At 42.1% G+C, this 11,401-nt stretch overlaps 1 long non-coding RNA gene across 1 annotated transcript; it reads left to right on the top strand.

Moving 5' to 3' along the window:
* The first annotated feature begins 3,984 nt into the window (after positions 1–3,984).
* LOC144290846 (uncharacterized) lies at positions 3,985–10,749 on the top strand. The gene is made up of 3 exons (XR_013358359.1): positions 3,985–4,072; positions 4,290–4,460; positions 10,409–10,749. It is a non-coding gene; the product is annotated as an uncharacterized LOC144290846 (long non-coding RNA).
* Positions 10,750–11,401: the final 652 nt, after the last annotated feature.

Below are 11,401 nucleotides of genomic sequence, written 5' to 3'. Positions count from 1 at the left end.
AGGGAGGGAGGGAGGGAGGAGGGAGGGAGCACGGGAGAGGAGGGAGAGGGAGAGAGCAGGAGCTTCAGGGAGGGAGGGAGGGAGGTTGGTAGGGAGGAAGGGAGGGAAGGAGGGAGGGAGGGAGAGAATGAGAGGGGGAGAGAGAGAGAGAGAAGCTGGATAGCTTTAGGCACCACTGCTTGTTTTTAAAGAAGCAGTTTGTGGAGAGGTCATTTCCTGTCCACACTGTAGACTAGTTCAAAAATACAATTCTCCTCACAGTCTGACAGAAGTCTAAGGCTTGGTTTTAATTTTTTTCCTCCAGCCAGGACCCCTCACAACCTGATTGCTGAGCTTGTTAGCATATAGGTGGTTTAACCGCTGCCTGAGCCACTCACCCCTGACAGCCACACGGTTGTAATGTATCAGAAATGTGATTGCTACAAAATACAGCAACACCGCACCCTGGTCCCCCGTATCAGAGCCGGCGACTCACTCGCATGCCAAGATTTCCCAAGCGCTCATCTCCCTCTATAGTTTTGGTTTTACTTGCTGTTGTTCTAAGGGCTTGTTCCAGCCTTTGCATTTCGCCCCCTCCTCACCCTCGCATTTCACCCCCTCCCCATCAACCCTCTTCCCAGCCTCTCCCCCTCTTCTCCAAAGGCTTCACTGGGGCAGGTTTAAAGGGGGCCTGGGTTCAGGTTACGGAAGCATTTTCAGGTAAAAACAATCATTTGGAAGGTGGAATGCCTCAGTTACATCCATGGGGCAGTGGCTTTTTGTTGTTGTTGTTTTTTGTTTTTTTTCCTTCTTGGAAAGAAACAAAAACAAAAACAAACAAGCAAAAAGCTACTCCCAAAGCCAACCTCCGAATGAGATAGGAAAAGCAAGAAGGAGAGAACACCCACAAAAATGACCATGGAAAATTCAGTTGAGTAGGAAATTGCAGATAATTGAATGGCTCATCCCCAAATAACATGTCCAACTCTGATGGAGGCAAGGTCTTTATTTTACAAGATTGGTCAAGAACATAAATCTTTTTGCAACTGAGGTATATGATAAGGGGAAGTAAATCTGCAAGGCTTAGGGAGGGGTAAGGGTCTCTACAGGGAATTAAATGATCTATATGACAATCAAATTCTACTGGAACCAATGATAACCAGACATATACCCTTAAACAAAGCCCAGACACGGAAAATGTAAATGTATTGAGCTAATACCTAGCTAGGTCTGTGGTATTACGAAAAGGAAGCAGAGACCACCAAAAAGGGTGTTGCGTGCAAGACCTGAATGTAAATGCATGCAAATGAGACATTTCTTCTTTTTAATAAGCAGATTAATTAACTTTCTGCCCCAATCATGGCTTGGGGTATCTCCAAGTCACTAGCCAACAGGGGATAAGGTATTGCTAATTCTGTAATTCACACTCTTAAGAATACTCAGGAGGAGAAATACCCCCAAATTGCTGTCTTGATCAGTCCTATTCTGTGATTGTATGAAATGTTTGGAGAGTCCACCCCAAACTTCCAGTGCAACCCAACACAGTAATGTCCCTTGCCAGGATGAGATTAGGGGAGGCATTACACTAAGGCTGCTTGGAACTTGTTCACGAAGACCCCAGGGCAAGCCAGCATGCTTGGTTTCAGGTTTCATTACAAATCCAAAAGCTGGACTAAATTTGCTGCAAGGTTTGTCAAAACACACAACCTTCTAAAGACAGCATTTCAAACAAATTTGGCTTGATTTATGTTTTGGAATGATGGCCACTGCAAAATCTAACGGCTCCTTGTGTTTAGATTCCCAAACTAAAAGACGCTCCAAGAGTTTAGTGCCTGCCCGAGTTTGTGTTTACGTGGCTGTTTCGGAAGAAGCAAAGTAACACCTAGCAGGCATGTACAGCCCAATATTGATCCAAAAAAAAAGGAAAAGCTCAAAAATCCATTTAGGGAACTCCTTTCTAATAAGGTTAAATTTTACTCTCATTAATTCTTGCAGGCCATTCCAAGTTATCATTGGAAATATTGCTTCCTGTTCATACCTAAAGACTCCAAATTCAGAAATATCTGAAAGTTTATAATGCTTGGGCCACATAGTTTTTCATCTCTGCTACTTCCAGAGTCTCCAAACTGGCCTCCCTGCTCAGATCCACAATTCTTTTCTAACTTGTGATTCATCCTTGTTATAATCGGAATGTTGACTGCCGAAAAGAAAACCTGCTCTTGCCCCATATTTTCCCTTCAGTGTTTCCCTGCCCCAAGTAAAAAAACGTCCGTGCTCCTTAGCTTGGCACACAGGGCTCCTCAAGACCTACACTCTCGCTCTCGTTCTCGCTCTCTGTCTCTATCACACACATACACACCATTTACTTGCTTGCTTGTTTGTTGTACCTGGTCTTCCTACAGTTACAATCTTGATTCATGCATGCACACATTTGTACTTTTATCCCTTGTTTCCTTGCAACTCCTACTCATTTATCTATCCAATTAAATTGTCTCCTCTCCTCTGAATCGTTTCATTCTTCCTTCACTAATTCATTTATTCCACAGATATTCCATTCACAGTAGAAAGGGGCATGGACCATACCACTGGCCAGAGCACTTTCCAACCCTGCTTCCGCCACTTTTCTGCCCTAAGAGCTTGAGTCAGTGACTCCACCTCTCTGTAATTCGGCCACCCCATTTTTAAACTGGAGACAAAGAGAGTAACAATCCAAAGACTGTTGTAAAGGATTAGATGAGATAACGCACTATGATGTATTAGAACCCACACATATAAGTTCTCAAAAAATATCATGCTTGGGCAGCCCGGGTGGCTCAGCGGTTTAGCACCGCCTTCAGCCCAGGGCGTGGTCCTGGAGACCCGGGATGGAGCCCCACATCAGGCTCCCTGCATGGAGCCTGCTTCTCCCTCTGCCTGTGTCTCTGCCTCTCTCTCTCTCTCTCTCTCTCTCTCTCTCTATCTCTATCTCTATCTATCTATCTTGAATAAATAAAATCTTAAAAAAATATATCAGGGATGCCTAGGTGGCTCAGCGGTTAAGCGTCTGCCTTTGGCCCAGGGCGTGATCCCGGGATCAGGGATGGAGTCCCATATCGGGCTTCCTGCAGGGAGCCTGCTTCTCCCTCTATGTCTCTGCCTCTCTCTGTGTGTCTCTCATGAATAAATAAATAAATAAATAAATAAATAAATAAATAAATAAAATCTTTAAAATATATATATATATATATATATATATATATATATATATATATATGTCATGTTTATTGGTAACCTAATATATGCTTGGGTGCTAGGGAACATTGGGAGGCGAAGGTGGATAGTAGACAGGCTCCCTGCCTTTCTGCCCCTTGCAAGTCACTGACAGTAAGAGGGGAGACCACATAGGAGAACTAAAAAGACTCTGGAAACATAATTTCAAATGGTAGTGTGTGCTGGGGCACCTGGGTGGCTCAATGGTTGAGCATCTGCTTTTGGCTCAGGTCGTGGTCCCAGGGGCCTGGGATCGAGTTCCACATTAGGCTCCACATAGGGAGCCTGCTTCTTCCTATGTCTGCCTCTCTCTGTGTGTCTCTCATGAATAAATAAATAAAATCTTTTTTAAAAATTGTAGTGTCTGCTATGAAGGGAATACAGTAGTTCCCCCTCATCCGAGGGGGTACGTTCTAAGACCCCCCAGGGGATGCCTGAAACTGCCGGTAGTACCAAACATATATATATATATGCTATGTTTTTTCCTACATGTACATATCTCTGATAAAGTTTAATTCATAAATTAGGCACAGTAAGAGATGAACAACAATAATAATAAAATAGAACGATTATAACAATATACTGTAATAAAAGTCATGTGACTATGGTCTCCTCTCAAAATATCTTACTGTACTGTACTCACACCTCTTGTGATGATGTGAGATGATAAAGCCTCTGTATGATGAGAGGAAAGTAGGCGAATGACATAGGCATTGTGACGTAGTGCTGGCCTACCATGATGTGCTGACCATTCGTCAGGAGGAGGAGCATCTGCTTCTGGCTCACAGCTGACGGCTCGTAATTGAAACTGCAGAAAGCAAATCCAGGGAGAAGAGGTGCATAGGTACTGCTGCAAATAAAAGCAAGAGATGGAAAATAATGTCCCCATTTGGGTCAGCACTATATCTTCTGTATTCTTCCATTGGAGAATTTACATGTAAATGTGCTAACTGCTGCTGCCCTATGTGGGAGGCACTGTGCTGAGTGGTTTACACAAATATTCTTTACTGATCTCACCATAAACCTATGTGATTGATTCAACCACTCTCCCCATTTTACAGATATAGAACCTGGTGCTTCAAGATGCTATGAAACTTCTTCAAGGGCATACAACTAATAAGTGATAGGGACAAGATTCTAATGCATTTTGCTGCTGGAAGCCCAGGTCCATCTTCATCATTGCGGCATCTCTGTTCTTCGACCCCAGTGGCCAGCATGGTACCAAGCCCACAGTAGGTGCTCAAACCATACACACCTAATTAAATGGAAGAGAAGACAAGAGGATGAAGTGTGTCCCATTACCTGGATTTTATTCTTTGTCCTTCTTAATTTCAGGCATTCATTGTCCCCTGCCCCCATTTCTACCCATTCTCCCTGAAGCCTTGCCAAGTTACTCCCACTTTTCTTACTGTCCCAAATCTTCCAGAACATACTCCTAAAATTGCACAGTTAGGTCTTTAACGCTTTGCACAATTAGGTCACCTGGTTGGTTTTGTCACTTCCCTATTTCTTGAGGGACCAACTATGACTCATTTTATTCTGGCCCAGGGCTGAGGATGATAAGTGAGAGAAATGACACGCTCATTTTAAGGCTGCAAATCAATTCCTTTGGGAAACCATAGGGAAATTCAATAAGCAATGTTTGTATACCATAGAAGAATGTACAAGCCTAACCCCTGGTGTCACAGTTCTATTTCCCCCAAAGACTGAGCCATGAGTTTACATATAATTTTGTATGGTGAGTGTTAAATAGGCTCCAAAAGTCCTCACACAGACTTTCGAGGTGACTTAAAGTTGGCATGACCTTTACACTTGGGACCTCATCTTGCTATAGTCACACTAGGCTTAACCCACAGAATGTTTATTTTTCCTTTAATTTGAAATACTTGCCAACAGTTTCCAAAAATAAAGAAGTTCATATGAAATCCAGATTTTCAGGCAGCCCGGTGGCTCAGCGATTTAGCGCTGCCTTCAGCCTAGGGCATAATCCTAGAGACCCGGGATTGAGTCCCATGTCGGGCTCCGTGCATGGAGCCTGCTTGTGTCTCTGCCTCTCTCTGTGTCTCTCATGAATAAGTAAATAAAATCTAAATAAATAAATAAATAAATAAATAAATAAATAAATAAATAAATAAAATCCAGATTTTCATCTTGTCTTGAAAAATCATAAGCTCTGGCAACCTTCGGCTGCATCCCCGCCTGCACGGCGGCATGCAGTGGGACCTGACAATTAGCACTTGTGCCTCCTCACTCCATGGCCCTCTCCAGCCGATGTCCCTAATTTCCATTTACCTGACTGATCCCTTCAGGTATTAAAATCATTGTCCTTTTTAAAATCTATTCAATTGCACTCTCTCCAATTCTCTACAAGCTCTGTTTGCTTCAGAAGGCTAGTTTTCTTACCATTCTTCAGTTCCCCTCTTGGCTCTCCTTCCTATTGCTGTGCCCTATTTCTTTCTGCCCCTTCATCCTATAAGTATCCAGCTAACGGGATCCCTGGGTGGCGCAGCGGTTTAGCGCCTGCCTTTGGCCCAGGGTGCGATCCTGGAGACCCGGGATCGAATCCCACGTCGGGCTCCCGGTGCATGGAGCCTGCTTCTCCCTCTGCCTATGTCTCTGCTTCTCTGTCTCTGTCTGTCTCTGTGACTATCATAAATAAATAAAATTATTAAAAAAAAAAAAAAAAAAAAAAAAAAAAAAAAGTATCCAGCTAACATACATGTGCAAAATACACCTGAGATGTGGCAGGGGGATAAAGACAACCAAAGATATAGAAGTGATTTCTATAGATATGATCTCTGTTTTCAGGTGACTTAGAGATATATGAATGTGTGCTTCCTTCTTTGATGACAAGTATATATTCAACTCTTACACTGTACTAAGTACTGTGCCAGGTGCCGAGCATATAGCTACAAGAACAATAAACACAGAACCAATCCCCAACTCCAGTGTCTTTATGTTAGAGAAGCAGCCTTGAATAATCTTTTAGGGGATGAACTTTGGAGCCTCATTGACTTGGCTTGAATCTTGAATTCTGCATATATAGCTGTGTGACCTTGGGCCCTTAACCTCTCTGTGGCACAGTTTTCTATTCTGTAAAATGAGGCAAATAACAATCCTCTGGTTCTTTTGAGAATTAAGTAAGTTATTACATGTCAATTGACTGGAAGAACGTTTGGCATTTAGTAAGTGTTCACAATACTGTTATTATAAGAGGAGGTGACAGGGATTCCCCAATCTCAGAAATAAATGTAAAAGCGACACTGTGAAACTTAATAGACAGGTTGGGATAAGGAAGAAGGAATTAACAGTAGAGGTATGAAAGAAAAAAAACCTAAGGCATGCCTTTCCTAAGGCATAATATGGTAGACATCTTCAAACTTATAAATGAAATGCTAATCTACAAAGAGCCTCCAAGGAAGGAGGGATTCATTCAAAATACTTAAACCAAGGAAGGCTTCTCAGAGGAGAGATGGCATTTGTGTTTAACTCAACAGATTTGTCAGAGAGATAGACATGAAAGTCTGAGAAAGGTCCTGCCAAGCCGAGGAGACACCATGGAAGTGAACCTGTTTGAAATCAAGCAAAGTCAAGAAACTTTGAGAAAGTAAACAGTAAGAAGCTGTTGAAGCTCAATTCTGGAAGACTGAAATACCATTTTAAGGAAAGTACAGTTTATTGCATGGGCACCAGGGAGTCAGAAAACGACAAGATAAGTGCTTTGTTTGAGCAAGATGACTTGCAGACATGAGGACAATAGATCGGACTTAGACCCAAGGATTAAACTCTGCTTTGGGAACTTGGTTTCACTCAAAGGCATCCCTAACATACATTTGCTCAGAAACTTCTCTCTGAAACATCTCGGACAGAAGACCCAGAATAGAGGCTCTTGTTGCTCTTGGCTCTCACCTAGAATTAAAATGACTGATGACTTTGTGGGATCCCTAAAGGCCATCTTCTCATTGGTACCAGTCATCATGGCTCAGGCATTTAAAACTTATAAATGGAGTTAGTCTGTGGTTGAGGAGGGCATTGCTGACTGTGCCAAGAGCTTGAAAATCTGTCTCCACCCTGCAGTTTTGAAGACATATTGGGTTTCCTTTCTTGTGGTGTTCACTGTCATTCTCTAATGTCCTCTTGACTAAACCAAATCTAATAAGTAATTGTAATGACTAAGGAAGGCAGTAGCCACTGAAAACAACTCACTTCTCAAGTATTAACTGTAAAATCCAGCCCACAGCCTGGACCATCCAACATTTATTTCATCACTCCAGAAGTATTCGCTGAGGGCTTACTGTGTGCTGGACCCTCCCCCTTCAGACTCTGTACGATCTGGCCCTACCCTTCCAGCCACATCCATACCTTGATTTCTTCTCATGACTCTCTTACCACTTCATTCCCAGTACACATCAAACTCATTCCTCTAGATTCTAGAAACCCTTCTCTCTTTGTCCTCAGCATGACTATGTCCTCCTTAGCCTTCAGTCTCAGCTCAAGATGTCACCTCTCTGAAGTGGTCATCCATAGCCAAACAATCTAAAAACCCATCCCTGATCCCTTGCTTTCTAACTCTGAATTCTGTTGGTTCAGTCTTTACCACTGATCACTATTTGTAATCAGGTCTGCATTTGCTATTTGCTTGTATGTTGCCTGTTCACTATGAGCTTGTAAATTCTATGAGTGTGCATGATGTGTTAGTTTTATCCACCCATTCACACTCAGAATTTAATGCGCTGCCTGGCACATGTGGGTGTTCAGTATATTTTTGTAAAATAAATGGATGAAAAGTTATCAGAATGAATCCCAAGAGAGCCATCCTAGCAATTTGCATTCCCTAATTCCAGGCCAGGCTCTCCATTTAATAAGGATGCATGAAAGCTCTTACTCATTCATTCATTTATTCATCCAGAAACTATGTATTAAGTACTTATTACAAGTCAGGTATCATGCTAAGTACTGAGTAAAACAATGGGCAAATTTTATGACTTCAGAGACCCCCTTCCCAGGATCAAGTTATCTATCAGGGCCTTTGTTGTCATGAATAGTTCAATGTCCAAGAGATCTCAGAGCTGCTATTGAGATGTCTGTAATCGGTTTCCAACCCACAAGAGACCATGTGGCCAAGTGTCAAAGACACTGCACTCTGGATCTAGTTTTGTCACTTTCCCATTGGGTGAACTGAATTCCACACAATTTCTGTAGGACTGAAGTTAGTTTTAGTTTCTTTATTTGTAAAATGGAGGTAATAATCCTAACGTCATAGGGCCATTATGGGAATCAAGGAAGAACACTTAATAACAATAACTAATCTCTGATATAGCTGTTATGAAATGTCAGGCATTGTTCTAAGCACTTTGTAAAGATTAACTCATTTAATCCTTACAACAATCCCATTAGATAAAGACTATTGTTGTTCCTATTTTACAGATGAGGAAGCATAAGCACACAGAGGCTTCATAATTTGCCCCAGGTTACCCAGCTGGTAATTGGTGGGATGGGAGCTGGACCCAGGCAGTCCGACTTCTCTCTGTTGATGCTGCCAACCAATATGGTCCACAACCTTTGTCTATCTCCACACTAGGTCATGAGATGCTCAAGAACAGAGAACGGACCTTTCCTAGTATATGGCCACATAGACATGCAACACGTATTGTCATGAAGAAACAAAAATATAAATGAGAGGATACAAGGTATCATTTGTGACTCTTTTGTTTACAAGTAAAAGAAAACTTACTCTCAATGCCATAAGCAAAGAAGAAAAAAAAAACGTGAATTTATTGGCTTACGTCATTGAAAAAAGTTGAAAGATCTGAGTTCAGTTACAATAGGATCCAGGGGCCCACATTAAACTACACAAGCTTTCCTCATTCAATGACAGACAGGCTTTGTCCACATGTGACCACAGGCAGGACTGAGCCTTTATCTGTCCAAATTAGCCTAGCCAAGAGAGAAGTTTCCTCCATGAGAGTACCAATAAAAACGTCAGTGTTCACTCTCACTGCCTGGTTTGGACATAAATACCCACATCTAAACCAATCGTTGTGGCCAAAAGAGTGGTCAGTCTTAGGTCACCTGTTCCTTTCCAGCCTGAGCCAGAGTTCATCCTTCTAAACCTGGGGGCCTGACTGAATGGCTGGGTCCTTAGCAGAAGGGAGGAATATTGGGTTAAACTATGTCCACCCAAAATGTATAACCCTAACAAGTCCTAATCCTCAAAACCTGTAAATGTGACCTTATTTGTAAATGAAGTCTTCATGGATATAGTCAAGTTAAAATGAGATCTTATTGGATTAGGCTGGAGACACAGAGACGCAGAGAGGGAAGGCAGCCATGTGAAGAGGGAGGCAGAAACTGCAGTGATGCCATTCTAGGCCAAGGAGCACCAAGGATTCTGCCAGAAACCACCAGAAGCTAAGAAGCAAGAAAGGATTCTTTGCTAGAGCCTTCAGAGGGAGCATGACCCTGTCCTCTAGAACTCTCAAAGAATGCAGTTCTGATCATTTAAGTCACCCAGTGTGTGGTACAGTAGCCCCGGAACTTTAATAGACGGAAAATGGGTCTGGTAGGCAACTGATAGTAGCTACTGATATCCAAGCACAAAGATGCCTGCAAAAAAAAAAAAAGAAAAAGAAAAAGAAAAAGAAGATGCCTGCTTAGCTCAAAACAATGTGAGCTGGAAGGCAGTGCAAAGAGACCCTGTGTGTTGTCTCTTCTTGTACTAATAAGAGTAATAACAATAATAATAATAGCATCGTTTACTGATTGCCTACTAATTGCCATGCAAATGTAGACTTTGGTGCTTTACATAAAATTATCTTTCACCATGCCCCTGCTGAGTTAGATATCTTTCCTTCTCTGCATGAAGGAGCTACCATACACAGAATATGGTCCTCGTTCTGAAATTATGGGTAAGATCCCTGAAGGCCAGTTCTGTATCTTACTAATCTTTATATGGCACCCTCTCCCCAAATCACAAACACATGTGCACCTGTATCACACCACCAAGCTGTGTTTGTACAAAATAAAATGGATGGTAAATATTTCACAAATGGATAAATGGTAGCCTGTGCTAGCTAAATCTCTCACTGTTACACAATTTTTTATTTTCTAACATACTGAAAGCTATGATCTGAGATCTCACTTTTTTCTCCTGCTCTGTTTCACCCCACCTTACTTTCAGGGCTGTCCTCCCCCCACCCAAACCTGCTGGAACTAGCTTCACTCATCTGGATTTCAGTCCCCTGCCTCCCTCTCCTTCCCTGGGAGCTTCACAGAGCTTCACAGTGCAGATAGGCTGCAGACCTCAGGACTCCAGCAGACAGGCTGAAAGCTGGAGGAAAGACTGCGGGGCTGCACAGTCTCCTAAGCCTGCCAAGGATGAACTTCGATGGCGCAACTCGGACCTGGACAATCATTCGCGAACAAAGGAGCCCAGACGCCTGTGCCTGCTTGGAATTGACTTCTGAGTCCTTCTATTATTGAAACTGACATCGGATGTGCGTGTGTGTGTTTCTTTCATAAAAGCCCTATCCTAATCCAAGATCAAACAATTTATTTTGGAAAATAACTGCACATAATGGTACATTTTCTAGAACTGGCCAGGTTCCCCCTGTCATTTGCCATAGGCTTTGAAGTATTTAATAGCTAAGGTAACTTAAAGAAACTCCCATGTTCCTGAAAACTGCACTTAGTGTTCCTACCATTTGCTAAGGACTTATCATTTACCCACTGCTTTATCAGTCCACTTTTTGCTTTTATCTGCTTATTTCCCAAGTGGATTGTCATTACCATGTTCTCTGCACATCGTTTTTAAGACCTGTGGAGGATTTCCTTCCATGAATCGACCGTAACTGATTGAACTGTCCCCTAGAGTTGATATTTGCATGATTTCCAATTTTTCTCTAATACCATTCTTTTTTTTTCTAATACAACAATTCTTGAATGAATATTATCCTATCCTTTTCCCCAGATTTATTTAGGATAATTGACCAATAAAAATCATATCTACTTAGGGTGTACGATGTGATGATTTGATATATATACATGCTGTGAAATGTTTCCCACAATCAAGCTAATTAACACATCCATCACCTCACACGGTTACCCTTTTTTGTGTGGCGATCTATATCTTTTGGTACATCCACATTTATCACAACAGAATTCTAAAAGTAAA

This window comes from Canis aureus, chromosome 2, assembly GCF_053574225.1.
Source record: "Canis aureus isolate CA01 chromosome 2, VMU_Caureus_v.1.0, whole genome shotgun sequence".
NCBI classification, from domain to species: domain Eukaryota; kingdom Metazoa; phylum Chordata; class Mammalia; order Carnivora; family Canidae; genus Canis; species Canis aureus.
Note: the sequence above shows the minus strand (reverse complement) of the source record. Positions and strands in the feature narration are given on the sequence as shown.